This window comes from Arachis hypogaea, chromosome 10, assembly GCF_003086295.3.
Source record: "Arachis hypogaea cultivar Tifrunner chromosome 10, arahy.Tifrunner.gnm2.J5K5, whole genome shotgun sequence".
NCBI lineage: Eukaryota > Viridiplantae > Streptophyta > Magnoliopsida > Fabales > Fabaceae > Arachis > Arachis hypogaea.
In genome coordinates this window covers 34,879,800-34,899,063 of record NC_092045.1, presented here as the reverse complement: position 1 = coordinate 34,899,063, position 19,264 = coordinate 34,879,800, and the positions used below count along the sequence as shown (strand labels likewise).

The 19,264-nt window shown below is 39.9% G+C and overlaps 1 non-coding gene across 1 annotated transcript; it reads left to right on the top strand.

The window, feature by feature from the left end:
• Nucleotides 1-9,630: 9,630 nt before the first annotated feature.
• On the top strand, nt 9,631-9,734 carry LOC112719546 (small nucleolar RNA R71). Its single transcript, XR_003161845.1, has one exon. It is a non-coding gene; the product is annotated as a small nucleolar RNA R71 (small nucleolar RNA).
• The last annotated feature ends 9,530 nt before the right edge of the window (nt 9,735-19,264 follow it).

Here is a 19,264-nt window from a genome sequence, read left to right as displayed (position 1 = left end):
GTCATCACTATTATACTGGCAAATGCAAATCTCCACCGCACGCTGATAGACTAGGAGAGCTCCGCCGATATCTTATTCAAAACTGCCTTCGACAAGCTCGGCTTGGAAGAAAAAGAACTCAAAGCATATCCAGATAGCCTGTTCGAACTAGGAGATACCCCAGTTCAACCGATGGGATATATCTCACTACACACAACTTTTGGAAAAGGAAACCAGTCAAGAACACTCAAGATAGATTACATCATAGTCGACGTAAGTTCAGCCTACAATGCCCTAATAGGTCGGACAACGTTGAATCAGCTCGGTGCAATAGTCTCAACTCCACATCTATGCATGAAGTTCGCATCTGTAGGGGGGATAGCTACGATAAAAGCAGATCAGAAGTTGGCGCGCCGCTGTTACAACGAAAGTCTAAACCTCAGAGGCAGAGGAGAAGAATTTCACACAATTGAACTAGGTGGAGTTCAGAGGCGGAAAGAACTCCGCCCACAACCTGAAGGTGAAATAGAGAAAGTCCTGATCGGGGATACCCCAGACCAAATGACCAATATCGGCACACTCCTAAAAGGAGACTGATGCGCTATAACTGGGTATAGCTACGATTAAGGGAAATTGCACAAACGGCAAAATTCCTTCCGGCAAGTGCACCGGTTATCGTCAAGTAAAAACTCACAATAGAGTGAGGTCGAATCCCACAAGGATTGGTTGAATGAGCAATTCGAATTAGAAGTTTGATTAGTTGAGCGGAATCAAGAATTGGGTGTGAATTGCATAAAGTAAATTGGCGGGAAATGTAAATTGCAAGATATTGAAATGACTGAATCTTAAATTGCGAGAATTAAAGTGCGAGAAGTTAAATTGCTGAAATTAAAAGGGAATTGGGGTGATTGCATAAATTGAAATTGCAGAATGTAAATGGAAAAGGATAGATCAGAGAGAAGAGTTCATTGGGTGTTAGGAGATATTGAGATCTCCGAATCAAAACAATTTTTTATCTCTTCCTCAACCAATGCATTCATTGAATTTTGCTTGGCAATCTTATATGATTGGATCCCAATCCCTTGGCTCACCAATTCTCTCTAAAAACAAACAAATTCCCAATCCCTTGGTTTAAATGTTCATAAGAAGAGATGAAGCTCGATCACTGATTATACCACACAATTTCATGGACCACAATTTGGTAGGATTACATGTCACAATATCCATCCAAACCCCAATCCAATTCACTGTGAGAAAGCTTCTCTAGCATGAATCCTCCATTCCTTTCCCAAGGTTCCGAAGGATTCCAATTATGGGTAATTTCTTTCCCAAGACAATTACCCAATGGAATTAGATCGAGAAGCTTTCTAACAAAATTCAAGAGAAAAGATTGAAAAAGAAGATAAAACTATTATTGATCCATTGAATTTCAACAGAGCTCCCTAACCCAATGAAAGGGGTTTAGTGAGTCATAGCTCTCAATTCAATTACAGTATGAAAAATTCTAAAGTGTCCAAAAAGTACTAACTAACTTCAATTCTATCCTATTTATACACTTTCTAAATTGAGCTTCTGTTGTGTTTCTTGGGCTTTGAGGCCTTTCCTTGATTTCCTTTTGCTTTAGGCTTATGGTCCATAATCTTGATGAGGCTGTGATCCAATTCTGTAACATTCATTGAGCAAACTTAGTGATAAACAAGTAATGACACAAGACTCAACAATTTGAAGTTCCAGACTCATCAATTCTTCAGGCCCAATCCCATAAACCATGATATTCAATTGGGTTTCATGCCATAATAAGTTTAAGTTAATCTTTGTACTCAATTGCTAACTTAAACTTCAATATAATTGGCCCAGAAACCTTTTCAAATGGTGGTGTTTAAGTTTAAGTTTAAGTTTCAGTTTAAGGTCAAACTAAAACTTAAACGTGGAATTGGAAGAAAGCAACCCAGGGGTGTGCATTGTCGAGCACGTTTAACCTCCAGTTTAAGGTTAAACTGGAGGTTAAACTTGGAAATGAAGAAAGCACACCCTGGAGGCAATTTGGGTCGACCACGTTTAACCTCCAGTTTGAGGTTAAACTGGAGGTTAAACTTGGAAATGAAGAAAACACCCTGGAGGAGAAAAGCCATCGAACACGTTTAACCTCCAGTTTGACCTCAAACTGGAGGTTAAACGTGGAAACACTTCCCTTTCTTGAGTCGTCACTTTGTTCTCTTGTCAACCTTGCCAATTTGATGCCAAATATGGACTATTATACCTCGTTGGAAAGCTATGGATGTCTACTTTCCAATGCAACTGAAAGCGCATCATTTGGAGTTCTACAACTCGAGTTATACTCCATGGAAGGTGAAGAGGTCAGCTGGCCTGATTGCATGTTGGTACTATGCTCTTCTATGCACATTACGGGGCTGTTTTCTCCCTCAATTTTTAGTATCCACCATGCATGCCATATATGCTTGGAAAGCTCTAGATGTCTTCTTTCCAATGCATTTTGAATCACCTCATTTGGAGTTTTGTAGCGCAAGTTATTTATGTTTGAAGAAGGCATGGTCAAGCTGTTCCATATAACACGTTTAAGCTCCAGTTTAAGGTTAAACTGGAGCTTAAACGTGGAAATGCTCCTGGTGCCTTTCTTACTTCTGGCGTTTAACCTCCAGTTTGAGGTCAAACTGGAGGTTAAACGTGGAAATGCTTCTTGGTGAGTAGCAAGTGTCGAACACGTTTAACCTCCAGTTTGAGGTCAAACTGGAGGTTAAACGTGGAATGCTCCCTTGGTTCAAATCATCATTCTGGCGTTTAACCTCCAGTTTGAGGTCAAACTGGAGGTTAAACGTGGAATGCTTCTTAGTGCCCTTTCTCATTCTGGCGTTTAACTTCCAGTTTGAGGTCAAACTGGAGGTTAAACGCCAGTTACAGCATTTCCTCTCTTCTCATGATTTTGGCGTTTAAGCTCCAGTTTAACCTTAAACTGGAGCTTAAACGTCCCATTTGATTCTTAAACTTCCTTTATTGATCTTTGTTGCTTCCTTGCCTAGCCTCTTCTTCCCTGAAATCATCCAAACAATTGCATCAAAGTCTTGCAAAATTTCATGAGAAATCATCCATTCATAGCATTCAGTAATAACACTAAAAACTCATGGAATTTGCATCAAAATCATAATGTTTGGATGATTCATTGCTTGTTGTTCATTTAACCATTCTTGGTTACTTTAAGCTCAAGAAAATGCATAAAACAACTAAAACTAACAGAAAATGCTAGTGAAACTAGCCTAAGATGCCTTGGCATCACAACACCAAACTTAATACTTGCTTGTCCCTAAGCAAGTCCTGAGTTATTTGAGAAGAAAGTATGAAACAAAAGGCAATTACATTGGCTATATTAGCAAGCATTTGAAGCTCATCAGAAGGGTTTTATGCAGAAAGTTGCAGCATCACTTTTTCATACTTATCAAGTAGGATTATCACTTTTTCATTGCATCCATCAAACACTGTTATGGCCTCTTGTTATTCTTATGTCCTTGGCACTTTTTCCTTTCTTTGTTTTTCTTTTTCTTAGAGCTCTTTGCTCCTTGTTTTCTCAGTGTCATGTGTAGCACAAGCCTTTGGCAATTTTCTTTTTTTTATCAGTGCATTACACATATCCACTACAGGCATTTTAGTTCACATTTCTTCTTGAGACATTGGTGCCCAGCACCTCTTTGTGTAACTAACTGTTTTGTAGCTAGGTTGCTCTTGATAATGGACTTTTGGTTGATAATCCCGGGTTAGTTAACCCAAGTTACCAAGTGTTGAAACACTCCACAGAACCTATTCATCCAAGCAGATCCTAGTACATAAACACCACAGGCATATGTCTCAGAAGTTCAAACCATTGGTGCCTAGCTTATTTTCTCAATTTTTTTTTGCTTTTTGGTTGCCCTTTTTCAGTGGCTTTTTCTTCTTCTTTTTCTTTCTTTTTCATGGCCAAAGACATTTATTCATCAAGATCCATAGACACTATTCAACTTCTACAAAAAAAAATGATAATTCTACACTCTATATACCAGTGATCTGACTAAACAATCAAGCATGCATACCACCACTTAATTCTACTTGATTTGTCACTAAATGAGCCAAGTTACCTTTGTTCACACTTTTCTTTTATTTTTGGAAACAGAACAAGCATGGCAAGCATTTGTTTAAGTAGGTGAAGTTATATCCAAACAATCTAGGCAATTCACTTTATTTAAAGCAGTAAATCAACAAACATACTAAAAACTTCACATTCCAGAAAGATTCAACAATTACAGTTTAAACCAGAACAAGCATGCTTTTGTTTGCCTTTTAAAAGATAGTCAAGGAACAACACCACCTTGTGAAATTTCTTGTTTTCTCCTTGTTGCCAGGAAACAATTTGATTTCTCCTTCTTCTCCCAGTTGTTGCTTCATGTTCTTTCTAAGATCCTTGTTTCCTTTCCTGCAATTAGTGATGAAGTTGCTTGCTTCTCAAGCACTTGAGTGGTTAGCTCAATGATGTATGGGCAAGTGTCTGAGTCTTAAGTTGGTGTGTGAACACCAAACTTAGTCTCCTACTTACTCCCCTGTTCTTTGAATTCTTGAATTCTCTTTGGAGTGAAGTTGTTGCTAAGGATTTTAAGCATTTCTGTGATTGCTTAGAATGGTTATTCCTTTCATATAATTCAAAGGTTGTTGTGTTCAGTTGATCTTTATGGTGGAACACCAAACTTAGAGTTACACATTCCCCTTTGAATTATTGATCCACGAATTCATTGTTTGGTGTGAAACACCAAACTTAATTCTTTGCAATGCACAGAAACTACTTCACCTTTTTATTGAAACAAATAAAAGAAACAGCAAAAGAGTGTTACCTCAGGTTGGGTTGCCTCCCAACAAGCGCTCTTTTAACGTCATTAGCTTGACGGTCAGTTTCCTCAGTTGAGGTGATATTTAACCTTGTCCTTCTCCTCTACATCTCCCAAGTAATGTTTGAGTCTTTGACCATTCACAGTGAAGGTTCTTTGTGACTTTTCTTCCATGATTTCTACTTGTCCATATTGGGAGACCTTGGTGACTAGGAATGGTCCAGACCACCTTGATTTTAGCTTCCCTGGAAATAGCTTCAGCCTAGAATTGTAGAGCAATACTTTTTGTCCCGCTTCGAATTTCCTTGGGGCTATGTTGCTGTCATGCTTCTTCTTTGCTCTTTCTTTGTAAATTTTGGCATTCTCATAAGCTTCAGCTCTGAATTCTTCCAGCTCTTGAATTTGCAACATCCTTCTTTCTCCAGCAGCTTTGCTGTCCAAGTTTAAGAGTTTCAAGGCCCAAAATGCCTTGTGCTCCAACTCCAGTGGCAAATGGCAAGCCTTTCCATATACTAGTTGGTAAGGAGACATTCCAATTGGTGTTTTGAAAGCTGTCCTATATGCCCAAAGAGCATCATCTAGCTTAATCGACCAGTCCTTCCTTGAAGCTCCCACAGTCTTTTCCAAGATTCTTTTGAGTTCCCTATTAGATATTTCGGCTTGCCCACTCGTCTGTGGATGGTATGGTGTGGCTACCTTATGTTTGACTCCATATTTTAGAAGTAATGCCTCTAATGGTTTGTTGCAGAAGTGGCTTCCTCCATCACTGATGATTGCTCTTGGAACCCCAAAACGGCAAAAAATGTGTTTTCTTAGGAAGTTCATGACCACCTTATTGTCATTAGTTGGAGTTGCTATTGCTTCAACCCATTTGGATACATAGTCTACTGCCACAAGAATGTAATTATTTGAGTATGAGGTGGGAAAGGGTCCCATGAAATCTATCCCCCATACATCAAACAATTCAAGTTCCAGAATGAATTGTTGAGGCATTTCATTTCTTCTTGGCAGGTTCCCCGCTTTCTGGCATTCATGGCAATGCTTCACTAGTTCCTTTGCATCTTTGAAGATAGTAGGCCAATAAAAACCACACTGCAACACCTTGGCTGCTGTTCTTTCTCCTGCAAAATGTCCTCCATAAGTGGAGCCATGGCAGTCCCATAAGACTTCCCTTCCTTCTTCCTCTGATATGCATCTTCTTAGTATGCCATCCGAACATTTTTTGAACAAGTAAGGTTTGTCCCAGATGAAGTATTTGGCATCATTTACCAATTTCTTCCTTTGATGCTTGTTAAATTCCAACGGCAGACTCCCAGTGGCCTTGAAGTTTGCTATGTCTGCAAACCATGGTGCTTTGTGAATCACCATGAGTTGTTCATCCGGGAAGCACTCATTTATATGTGTGCTTTGTGTGCTTCCTTCTTCATATGGTATCCTTGATAAATGGTCTGCCACTTTGTTCTCTACACCCTTCTTGTCTTTGATTTCAATGTCAAATTCCTGCAACAAAAGAACCCATCTAATAAGTCTTGGTTTGGATTCTTGTTTAGCAAGTAAATATTTTAAAGCTGAGTGATCAGTGAAGACAATGACTTTAGACCCAATGAGATAGGATCTAAATTTGTCAAATGCAAAGACTATTGCCAAGAGTTCTTTTTCAGTGGTTGTGTAATTCCTTTGGTTATCATTCAAGACCTTACTGGCATAATAAATCACATGTACCAAATTGTCTTTCCTTTGTCCTAACACTGCCCCAATAGCAAGGTCTGATGCATCACACATCAGTTCAAAAGGTAAGTTCCAATCAGGTGGGGCAATGATAGGTGCAGAGGAAAGGTTTTGCTTCAAAAGTTCATAGGCTAGCATGCAATTTTTATCAAATACAAAGGGTGTATCAGAGACAAGCAAGTTACTCAAAGGTTTGGCTATTTTAGAAAAGTCTCTAATAAACCTTCTGTAAAAGCCAGCGTGTCCCAAAAAACTCCTAACTGCCTTGACATTACTTGGTGGAGGTAGTTTTTCAATGAGTTCCACCTTAGCTCTGTCCACCTCAATGCCTCTATTTGAGATTTTGTGGCCAAGGACTATTCCTTCTGTGACCATGAAATGACATTTTTCCCAGTTTAATACTAGGTTGGTCTCTTGGCATCTCTTAAGCACCAAGGCAAGGTGGTGTAGGCAGCTAGGAAAAGAATCTCCAAACACAGAGAAATCATCCATGAAAACTTCAATAAACTTTTCGATCATGTCCGAAAAGATGGACAACATGCACCTTTGGAAAGTTGCAGGTGCATTGCACAATCCAAAGGGCATGCGTCTATACGCAAAAACTCCATATGGACAAACAAATGATGTTTTCTCTTGATCTCTTGGATCAACTACTATCTGATTATAGCCTGAGTATCCATCCAGAAAGCAATAATAAGCATGTCCTGCAAGCCTTTCAAGCATCTGATCCATAAATGGGAGTGGAAAATGATCTTTTCTGGTGGCTTCATTGAGCTTCCTATAGTCTATGCACATCCTCCACCCAGTGACAGTTCTTGTGGGTATGAGTTCGTTCCTCTCATTTGGCACCACAGTTATGCCACCTTTCTTGGGAATTACATGTATGGGACTAACCCACGGGCTATCAGAAATGGGGTATATTACCCCTGCCTGCCATAACTTCATGACCTCCTTTTGTACCACTTCTTTCATGGTGGGATTCAATCTTCTCTGAGCTTGAATGGAGGGTCTAGCATCCTCTTCTAACAAAATTCTGTGCATGCATATGGATGAACTTATCCCCTTCAAATCAGCTAGGGTCCACCCAATGGCATCTTGATGAGCTTGTAGCACCTTGATCAATTCTTCTTCCTGTTCTTGGCTCAAGGCAGAGCTAATGATAACAGGATGGCTCTCATCACTACCCAAGTATGCATATTTGAGATTAGGAGGCAATGCTTTGAGCTCAGGTTTTGGTGCTTCCTTCTCTTCTTTCACTCTCTCAAGCATGCTTGGCATGGTTGTCTCAGCAACCTTCATGTCACTAACTTCAATCTCCTTGGTGAACTCCTCCTCTGCCACTTCCTTGGTTGTTTCCTCAAAGGTTTCTTGTATTGCAATATCCACTACATCCACCCTCATGCATTCCTTTAGTGATTCTGATGGATAGCTCATTGCCTTGAATACGTTATACACCAATTTCTCATCATGTAATCTAAGAGTGAGTTCACCCTTTTGGACATCTATGATGGCTCCAGCAGTAGCCAGGAAGGGTCTTCCCAGAATTATGGAAGCTTTGGCTTCTTCCTCCATATCTAACACCACAAAATCGGCCGGAAATATAAAATCTCCCACTTTCACCAACAAATCCTCAACTACCCCATGAGGGAACTTAAAAGTTCGATCTGCCAATTGGAGGGCCATTCTTGTTGGTTTGGCTTCCTCAATCTTCATTCTTTTCATCATTGTTAGAGACATCAAATTGATACTGGCCCCTAAGTCACACAAGGCCTTCTCCACCATGACTTCTCCTATGATGCAGGGAATTTGGAAACTGCCTGGATCTTTCAATTTCTGAGGCAATTTGTGTTGAATGATGGCACCGCATTCTTCAGTTAACAACACAGTTTCCTCATTTCTCCAGCTCCTCTTCTTGGTCATTAATTCCTTCAAGAATTTTGCATAGAGTGGCATTTGCTCTATTGCCTCAGCAAAAGGAATGTTGATTTGAAGCTTCTTGAAAATCTCCAAGAATCTGGAGAATTGGCCATCCTTTTCACTTTTCATCAAACGTTGAGGATATGGTGCTTTGGGTGTATAAGGCTTCAGGACCTCTTTTTCTTTTTCTTTTGCTGCAGATGGTGTAAAAGATTGTCCTTGTTCCTTGTCTCCCACATCTTCCTTTGCTTCATCCTCTGTGGTTTCCTTTGAGATTTCCCTTAGCTTCTTTCCACTTCTGAGTGTTATGGCTTTACATTCTTCCCTTGCAATAGCCTTGGCAGCATGAGAAACGCTTGGCCCAGGGGTTTGCTTAGACAAATACACAATTTGATTTTCTAGCTTCTGGATGGCAGCTCCTTGGTTTTGCAAGTTAGAATTTACTTCTTCCTTAAAAGCTTTCAATTCGGTTATGTCTTGACTCATGGTTGCAATCATTCTTTCTATCCTGTTTAATTGATCTTGGAATTGTTGGTTTGGATTAGGTTGGTCAGGTTGATTATTTTGGCCATGATATGGTGGTTGGGAGTAAGTGTTTTGTGTGGCTTGGTATGATCTTTGGTTGGAATTTTGGTATGTGGAATTGTTGTGTTGGTTGTGGTTGTAAGGTTTGTGGTTTTGTGGTTGGCTTTGTTGGTTTCCCCACCCAAAGTTTGGGTGGTTTTTCCATCCTGGGTTGTAAGTGTTGGAATGTGGATCATATGATTGCCTTTGTTGATTTCCCACATAATTGGCCTCTTCCCAATCTTCTCCTTCAGTATTTGCTTCCTCTTGATCTTGTGTGTGTATTGCCGCCACTTGCTTTGTGTCTAACTTCCTGGTAAGCTCTGCTAGTTGCTTGGCAAACACCTTGTTTTGGGCTAGAATTGCATCAACATGGTTCAGCTCCATGACTCCCTTAGTGTTGTGCCTCTCTGAAGCATAGTAATACTCATTCTCAGCCACTGTCTCAATCACTTCAATGGCTTCTTCCACAGTCTTTTTCCTGTTCAATGAACCTCCTGATGAATGGTCTACAGCCTTCCTGGATTCATAAGAAAGTCCATCATAGAAAATATGCAATTGCACCCAGTCAGGGAACATGTTTGGTGGGCATTTCCTTGTCAACTCTTTGAACCTCTCCCATGCCTCGTAGAGCGTCTCACCATCTTGTTGTCTAAAAGTCTGAACCTCAGATCGAAGCCTATTGACCGTTTGTGGGGGGTAGAAGCGTGCCAGAAACTTGCTCTCCACCTCATCCCAGGTTGTTAGGCTGTCCCTTGGGAATGATTCCAGCCACTTAGCTGCCTTGTCCCTAAGTGAAAATGGGAACAAGAGCAGTTTATAGGCATCATCCTGGACTCCATTGGACTTTACAGTGTCGCAAATTCTCAGGAATTTGGTGAGATGTTGGTTTGGATCTTCATTAGCACTCCCACCAAATGAACAATGGTTCTCCACCAGTGATATTAGCTGTGGTTTGTGTTCAAAATTGTTGGCCTGAATGGGTGGTTTCTGAATGCTACTACCACAATTCCCAGAGGTTGGGTTTATGTATGAACCAAGAACCCTCCCCTCAGGAATGGCATTGTTTCCATCATCCCTCTCATGGTTGTGAAATTCTCTATCCATGTTGAGATCTAGAGCTTCCTCAAAGTTGTCCTCAGATTCTCCTTCAGATTCTTCTTCTCCCAGTACCCTCTTCCTTCTTGCTTCCCTTCTAAGTCTATGAAGGGTCCTCTCTGGTTCGGTATATAGGGGAGTTGATGTCTCTCCTCTCCTACCTGTCATACAAGAACACACCACAAGCAACAAACAAGTGGAATACTCTTGGTTACTGGAAGAGTATGGTTAGAGCAATTGAGGAATTAATTCAAATAGTTAGTGGGTCAGTGAGTTAGTTGCTTGAAATGAAAGGCATAAGAAAGAAAAAACAAATAACAGAGTGCAGGAATTAAAATCAACAAATAACTTGAACTAAATTAACTAAAAAAAAATGCTCAATCTAGTTGACTTCCAATTTGAGAATTGTCAATCGAAAACCACTCCCCGGCAACGGCGCCATAAACTTGATGCGCTATAACTGGGTATAGCTACGATTAAGGGAAATTGCACAAACGGCAAAATTCCTTCCGGCAAGTGCACCGGTTATCGTCAAGTAAAAACTCACAATAGAGTGAGGTCGAATCCCACAAGGATTGGTTGAATGAGCAATTCGAATTAGAAGTTTGATTAGTTGAGCGGAATCAAGAATTGGGTGTGAATTGCATAAAGTAAATTGGCGGGAAATGTAAATTGCAAGGTATTGAAATGACTGAATCTTAAATTGCGAGAATTAAAGTGCGAGAAGTTAAATTGCTGAAATTAAAAGGGAATTGGGGTGATTGCATAAATTGAAATTGCAGAATGTAAATGGAAAAGGATAGATCAGAGAGAAGAGTTCATTGGGTGTTAGGAGATATTGAGATCTCCGAATCAAAACAATTTTTTATCTCTTCCTCAACCAATGCATTCATTGAATTTTGCTTGGCAATCTTATATGATTGGATCCCAATCCCTTGGCTCACCAATTCTCTCTAAAAACAAACAAATTCCCAATCCCTTGGTTTAAATGTTCATAAGAAGAGATGAAGCTCGATCACTGATTATACCACACAATTTCATGGACCACAATTTGGTAGGATTACATGTCACAATATCCATCCAAACCCCAATCCAATTCACTGTGAGAAAGCTTCTCTAGCATGAATCCTCCATTCCTTTCCCAAGGTTCCGAAGGATTCCAATTATGGGTAATTTCTTTCCCAAGACAATTACCCAATGGAATTAGATCGAGAAGCTTTCTAACAAAATTCAAGAGAAAAGATTGAAAAAGAAGATAAAACTATTATTGATCCATTGAATTTCAACAGAGCTCCCTAACCCAATGAAAGGGGTTTAGTGAGTCATAGCTCTCAATTCAATTACAGTATGAAAAATTCTAAAGTGTCCAAAAAGTACTAACTAACTTCAATTCTATCCTATTTATACACTTTCTAAATTGAGCTTCTGTTGTGTTTCTTGGGCTTTGAGGCCTTTCCTTGATTTCCTTTTGCTTTAGGCTTATGGTCCATAATCTTGATGAGGCTGTGATCCAATTCTGTAACATTCATTGAGCAAACTTAGTGATAAACAAGTAATGACACAAGACTCAACAATTTGAAGTTCCAGACTCATCAATTCTTCAGGCCCAATCCCATAAACCATGATATTCAATTGGGTTTCATGCCATAATAAGTTTAAGTTAATCTTTGTACTCAATTGCTAACTTAAACTTCAATATAATTGGCCCAGAAACCTTTTCAAATGGTGGTGTTTAAGTTTAAGTTTAAGTTTCAGTTTAAGGTCAAACTAAAACTTAAACGTGGAATTGGAAGAAAGCAACCCAGGGGTGTGCATTGTCGAGCATGTTTAACCTCCAGTTTAAGGTTAAACTGGAGGTTAAACTTGGAAATGAAGAAAGCACACCCTGGAGGCAATTTGGGTCGACCACGTTTAACCTCCAGTTTGAGGTTAAACTGGAGGTTAAACTTGGAAATGAAGAAAACACCCTGGAGGAGAAAAGCCATCGAACACGTTTAACCTCCAGTTTGACCTCAAACTGGAGGTTAAACGTGGAAACACTTCCCTTTCTTGAGTCGTCACTTTGTTCTCTTGTCAACCTTGCCAATTTGATGCCAAATATGGACTATTATATCTCGTTGGAAAGCTATTGATGTCTACTTTCCAATGCAACTAGAAGCGCATCATTTGGAGTTCTACAACTCGAGTTATACTCCATGGAAGGTGAAGAGGTCAGCTGGCCTGATTGCATGTTGGTACTATGCTCTTCTATGCACATTACGGGGCTGTTTTCTCCCTCAATTTTTAGTATCCACCATGCATGCCATATATGCTTGGAAAGCTCTAGATGTCTTCTTTCCAATGCATTTTGAATCACCTCATTTGGAGTTTTGTAGCTCAAGTTATTTATGTTTGAAGAAGGCATGGTCAAGCTGTTCCATATAACACGTTTAAGCTCCAGTTTAAGGTTAAACTGGAGCTTAAACGTGGAAATGCTCCTGGTGCCTTTCTTACTTCTGGCGTTTAACCTCCAGTTTGAGGTCAAACTGGAGGTTAAACGTGGAAATGCTTCTTGGTGAGTAGCAAGTGTCGAACACGTTTAACCTCCAGTTTGAGGTCAAACTGGAGGTTAAACGTGGAATGCTCCCTTGGTTCAAATCATCATTCTGGCGTTTAACCTCCAGTTTGAGGTCAAACTGGAGGTTAAACGTGGAATGCTTCTTAGTGCCCTTTCTCATTCTGGCGTTTAACTTCCAGTTTGAGGTCAAACTGGAGGTTAAACGCCAGTTACAGCATTTCCTCTCTTCTCATGATTTTGGCGTTTAAGCTCCAGTTTAACCTTAAACTGGAGCTTAAACGTCCCATTTGATTCTTAAACTTCCTTTATTGATCTTTGTTGCTTCCTTGCCTAGCCTCTTCTTCCCTGAAATCATCCAAACAATTGCATCAAAGTCTTGCAAAATTTCATGAGAAATCATCCATTCATAGCATTCAAGTAATAACACTAAAAACTCATGGAATTTGCATCAAAATCATAATGTTTGGATGATTCATTGCTTGTTGTTCATTTAACCATTCTTGGTTACTTTAAGCTCAAGAAAATGCATAAAACAACTAAAACTAACAGAAAATGCTAGTGAAACTAGCCTAAGATGCCTTGGCATCAGAGACATAAAAGAATCACTCATACAGTTTCTACGGATAACGTCGACCTCTTTGTGTGGAAGGCCGCAGACATGCCAGGCATAGATCCCAAGTTAATGTGCCACAAGCTAGCAGTCTACCCAGGATCTCAGCCGGTGCAACAGAGGCGTAGAAAGCTGGGACCAAAATGCTCTCAAGCTGTGGAAGAGCAGGTACAAGCTCTACTGGAGGCAAGTTTCATAAGAAAAGTCAATTACCCACTATGGCTTGCTAACGTCGTCTTGGTGAAAAAATCAAACGGGAAGTGGTGAATGTGCACCGACTACACCGATCTCAACAAAGCCTGCCCAAAAGATCCTTATCGACTCCCAAGCATCGATGCACTGGTCGATGCCTCCTCCGAATATAAATACCTCTCCTTTATGGACGCATACTCGGGATACAACCAATCCCAATGTACCCACCCGACCAAGAAAAAACCTCATTCTTAACCCCAAAGGCAAACTACTGCTACATTGTCATGCCCTTCGGTCTTAAAAATGCGGGAGCCACTAATCAAAGGTTAATGAATAAGGTTTTTTCGGATCACATCAGAAAAATAACGGAAGCCTACGTGGTCGACATGCTAGTAATATAAAGACACGAAACGAAGATCTCATGGAAGCCTACGTGGACGACATTCTGAGCTGTAGTAGCCTTCCTCGCCCTTTTAAAGGCCTTCATGGATTCATTATTCTTAATTATCTCTGCAAAAAAAACATCACAGCAAGAAACCAACCTACGAGTCAGAAAAAAATCCCATAAGAGACAAACTCGACAAAACAACATGCAAAACCTTAGGAAGCTTCAACTGTCAAGGGAACACCAAAGAAGAAAAGCCAGAAATTGCAGCGACAAAAAAGTATGGAATGGCGAAAAGGTTCAAACTTTCCAAATGTACACTCAAGTAAAAACCCTACTGTACCAGAAAATAGAACAATGCAAGCAAAAAGAGAAGATGAACCAACCTGAAAAAGGAGAAGCGTACAGAGGGAAGATTGAAGACGAAGAGATCAGGAGTTACCGTCAAAAGCAAAGAGAGCACCTACGATCACCAGGCAACGTCACAAAGAGAAACGCAAAAGAGCAGACAACAGACAAAAACAGAAAAAGTGAGAAAGAAAAGGGGAAGTTACAGAGAAGAGAAAAAACCATTTCTGTGTGTAAAGTTCAAAATAAAAGAAACAAGAGAAACGGGGCATCGAAAACCAATTAATGAGGGCATTAAAACCCTCGCACATTCCCAAGGCTAGGACGCTAATACAAAGGCGCGCACTCTTAGAGGAAGCGAAATGTTTTGCATTCAAAAAGGAACTCTACAAAAATGAAGTCAACAATATGCTCGAGTTCGGCTTCACCATAAAAGGAACAAAATCCTAAAACTGAAGACTCGACCTCAAAACAAAAGACCGAGCTTGAGCAGGGGCACTGTTCATACCCTAGGTCGAGTTGTCCGACCCGGGATGTTCTACAGACAAAGGGACCGACCTCTTCAGGTCAGGATGACCCGACCTCTTCTCAGAGAGCTCGGCCACGTCACCAGGAAAGCCCAGTAAAGGGCCCAAATATAGGAACATGACCCAAATCCTAAGGCAGCCCAAGCCTACGAAGGGAAGGGCGGTTCCCCTGAAGATAAGATGACTGCACTCAAAGATAAGATAAAGATAAGATAAGACAACTAACTTATCTTATCTGCAAAGGTCACTCCACACCTCTATAAATACATTGGAGCACCCAGGTATAACTCATACTCTGATTCTACTCAATACCTGCTTAATACCCTTGCTAACTTAAGCATCAAAGTCCCTTGCAGGTACCCCCCACCCTCTGGGGACGAAGGATCAGCACCACTACCAAGTCCAACAAGTCGGACACAACAGCTCCGACCAGCACAGAAGATCTCGTCCGAGATCGACCTACAGTATCAGGTATCCCTCGGAACAGTCTTCTTCTCCAATCACTCCCTTCCCTCTTGCTTCTCTTCTAAGTCTTAGGAAGGTTCTTTCAGGTTCAAAATCAAAGGAAGTAGATGTAACTCTTCTTTCCCCTGGCATACACAACACAAAACAAACCAAATGACAAATGAACACTCTATTGCTAGAGTGAATGTTAGAGTTAGTAGACACAATGTGTCAAACAGTTAGTATGCTTAAAAGAAAACAAAAGAAAAATGCTTAATCTAGACTATCACCCACTTAATCATTCTCAATCTAAATCAATACCCGACAATGGCGCCAAAAACTTGATGCGCGGGAATTCACACAAAACAAATCCCCTTCGGCAAGTGTACCGAATCGTCAAGTAATAACTCACTTTCGAGTGAGATCGATCCCACAGGGACTAATGGATTAAGCAATTTTAGTTAGGTGATTTATCTAGTCAAGCGAATAGTTGATGATTTGAGTGAAATTGAGTTAACAGAATGTAAATTGCTGGAAATTAAAATGTTGAAAGTAGATTGTAGAAAGTAAATAGCAGAAACTAAAAGAGCTTAAACTTAAATAGCAAGAAAGTAAAGGCAAGAACATAAATGATGATGAAAAGTAAATTTCATGAAATGTAAAAGGGCTTTGGGTGTTGGGATTCAAAGAAAGCGTAAACTCAAAGCAATTAAAGGAAACTCAAAGCAATTAGAGTGAAGAATAACAAAGAGAATGATTCATTAGGGATTGGAGATATCATAATCCATCATGAATAAATGGGTCTCAACTTCATTCTCAACCATATGAAGTAGATCTATGGCGGATTGTAATTAATTGACTCCCAATTTCTTGGCAACCCAATTTCTCTTAACACAATCAATTTACCAATTCCTTTATCTAATAGTCATGAGAAGAGTTTAAGTGTAATTCTCTTACCATGAGCTACACAAGTTCTCAAGATCTCAATTCATCCTGAATGTATTGATCAAGAGAGTTGTGAGAGATAGAGCTCAAAACTAATTTCTATGATTCCCCTTCCGAGGCTCACATAGAAATTCAATGGATCTAAACCCCCTTCTGGAGTGAATAAATCAAATAAGCACAGAACTTATTTCTCAGCTACAACAAGTAGATTGAGAAGAAGAAGAATTTCATTCATTCATTTGAATTACAATAGAGCTCCTCCCCCTAAAGATGTGGGGTTTAGTTCATCATTGCTTAGAAAATACAAAGAGAAAATAAAAGTATATAAAAGTAAACTAAGTACAAAATGAAAGAAAATTATGTAGAGTTTCCCAATTAGGGTCCCCTGCTTCCCAGCCTTCTTTTGAGTTAAAAACTCTACTATATATACACTCCTCGAAGCAATCTTCAAGTACTTGGATGTGGGCTTTGGCCTTAGTTCAAGCAAGTTAGGAGTGGCTCTTTCTAAAGTTAGCCCAGGCGTTAACTCACTAACGTTCTCATACTTGCATGAGGCACCTTGGAAATGAAAGTTGGCACTTGCGTTAGTCACCACCGTTAGTGCACTAACGGTGGCACTAACGTTGCTTTAAAAGTTCACTAGAGCGTTGCCACTAGCGTTAGCTCACTAACGGGCACATTAACGTTCTGCTTGTTGTGCGTACGCCAATGCCTCATGCGTATGCACACTAGCAATTTTCCCCTTTGTGTGTACGCACAATGCTCAATGCATATGCACACTAGCAAATTTCTAGCTCCAACTTGAGAATTTATCAAAGACATTAGTGTGCTAACTTGAAGTAACATTAGCACACTAACGTTCGCACCATTCCTTGTGTAGTAATGTTGGTGAGCTAACTTTGGCCACCAACGTTACTTCTCATCCTTGGCAACGTTAGTGGCAATGTTAGTGAGCCAACTTAGACCACTAACGTTGCTTCCACCTTCCTTGTTGTAACGTTAGTGAGCCAACTTTGGCGACTAACGTTACATTCACCTCCTTTGCAACGTTAGTAGCAACATTAGTGAGCCAACTTAGGCCACTAACATTGCTTTCTTCTTGAGACAACGTTAACCATAGCATTAGTGGGCTAACTTTGGCCACTAATGCTATGGCCTCTGCTTCTTCTCTGCCTTTTCTTTGCTTCTCCTTACCAATCATCAACCAAACAAATACATCAAAGCTTTGCCATAATCACAAGATAAAGCATCATTTATTGCATCAAGTAATTCTTGCATCAATCTCGTGAAAATATTTATAATTAACAATGTTTGACTGAATCAAGACATGAATGTATTACTCATCTAAGTGCTTGCTTATTGCCTAAGAAAGTGCATGAGACCAAGTAAAAACTAATGAAAATGACTTGTGAAACTAGCCAAAGATGCCTAGGCATTAACGCATACGCATGAGTGGCAGAAATGGGATGCGACACGTACGGGTCTGGCACGCGTAGGCCTGAGAAGGGGAAAATAGAGGATGACGAATACACATGGGTCACGCGTACACGTGGGAGGAATTTGCACTGGACGCACAATTCCTGCACCCTACGCGCACAACTCACTGTCTGGACCGTGCGATGGCACAGTGCTGACACAATCCTGGCGCGCTCAAAATATGGGGGTCACGCGTACGCATGGGGCACGCGCACGCGTGACAGGATTCTCTATTTTTAAAAATTTTTCAAGTTCTAGTACCAAACCAAGCCTTCCAAACATCCAAACAGTCATCTAAACACCACCAAACCATATTAAACCTACTAAACTACCAAATAAACTCAACCAACTAGACTAAACATGAAATTAAACTTATTTTACATGCAACTAAGCAATTCAAAAAAAATACAATGCCAAACAAGATGCAATTCAAAATAATTAACCTACAAGTTAAAGCAAATATCTAACCAAACAAATTAACAACTAAGGAAATATATACAAGAGTGATGTCAAAGAAAGAAATTACCTAACAATGGCAACTCAATTCATTCATCAACTATATATACAAGAGAATGGAAAGGGTTTACTATGGTGGGGTGTCTCCCACCTAGCACTTTTATTTATTGTCCTTAAGTTGAATAATTTGGGAAGCTCCATGTCATGGTGGCTTGTTCTTGTACTCTTCCTTCAACTCTCCCCAATGCTTGGACTTCTATTAAGCTCCAAAATTCACAATTAATAGCACCAAGATTTGATGAAGTTTCACACAAGCTGAGGGCTCCCAAAGTTGATCTTCATATATATTGGGATCCCAAATCTTGTTTCTACACTCGTCTTCTAATTGATCATCATCATTCCACTCAGGTGGCAAGCGCATAGAATTCTTACTTAAGCATACAAACGTCCTCCTTGACCCAAGCAATTGAGCTCTACACCAATCCTTGCACTTCAACCTAGAGCTCTCAACCATTAGATGGGTATGCATCATGGAATAGTTCTTGTTCATAGTACCTTGGTGGAGGTTGTTGCCATGAAGATTGATCATATGCTTGAGGCTCCTCCCACCTTTGATTGTTCCATCCTTGATGCATGTTCTTATTGTAATTCTCATCTCCTACAACATAGTTAGAACCAAACTCATTGCCAAAATAATGAGAATTCATAGTAGCAATAAAAAATAAAAACAAACACCAATACGAATTAATGAAGATAAACTCCTAAAACTAGCAAAACTAGCAAACAAATCAAAAATCAAGCTATTTAGAATATTAACATATTAACAATAACTAATAACAAGAACACATTGCAATTCCTCGGCAACGGCGCCAAAAACTTAATGTAGGATAAATGTCGGTTAGGAATTTTCAAAAAATAATTCCGTCGAAGTATAGTTCAAAACCAACAATTAACCTTCAATAAAAGTTTAATTTTGTTTGGCACTTAAGCAAACCGATAAAAACCGAGAGTATTTAAACCTCGAGTCGTCTCTCAAGGAATTACAGGGAAGTATACATATTATTGGTTATGAGAAAATATTTTTTGGGTTTTGAAATGATAAACAAGAAAGTAAAGGAAACTCAAATGGTAAGAAGGTCTTGAGAAGGGTTAATGGTTAAGGATCACTATCCT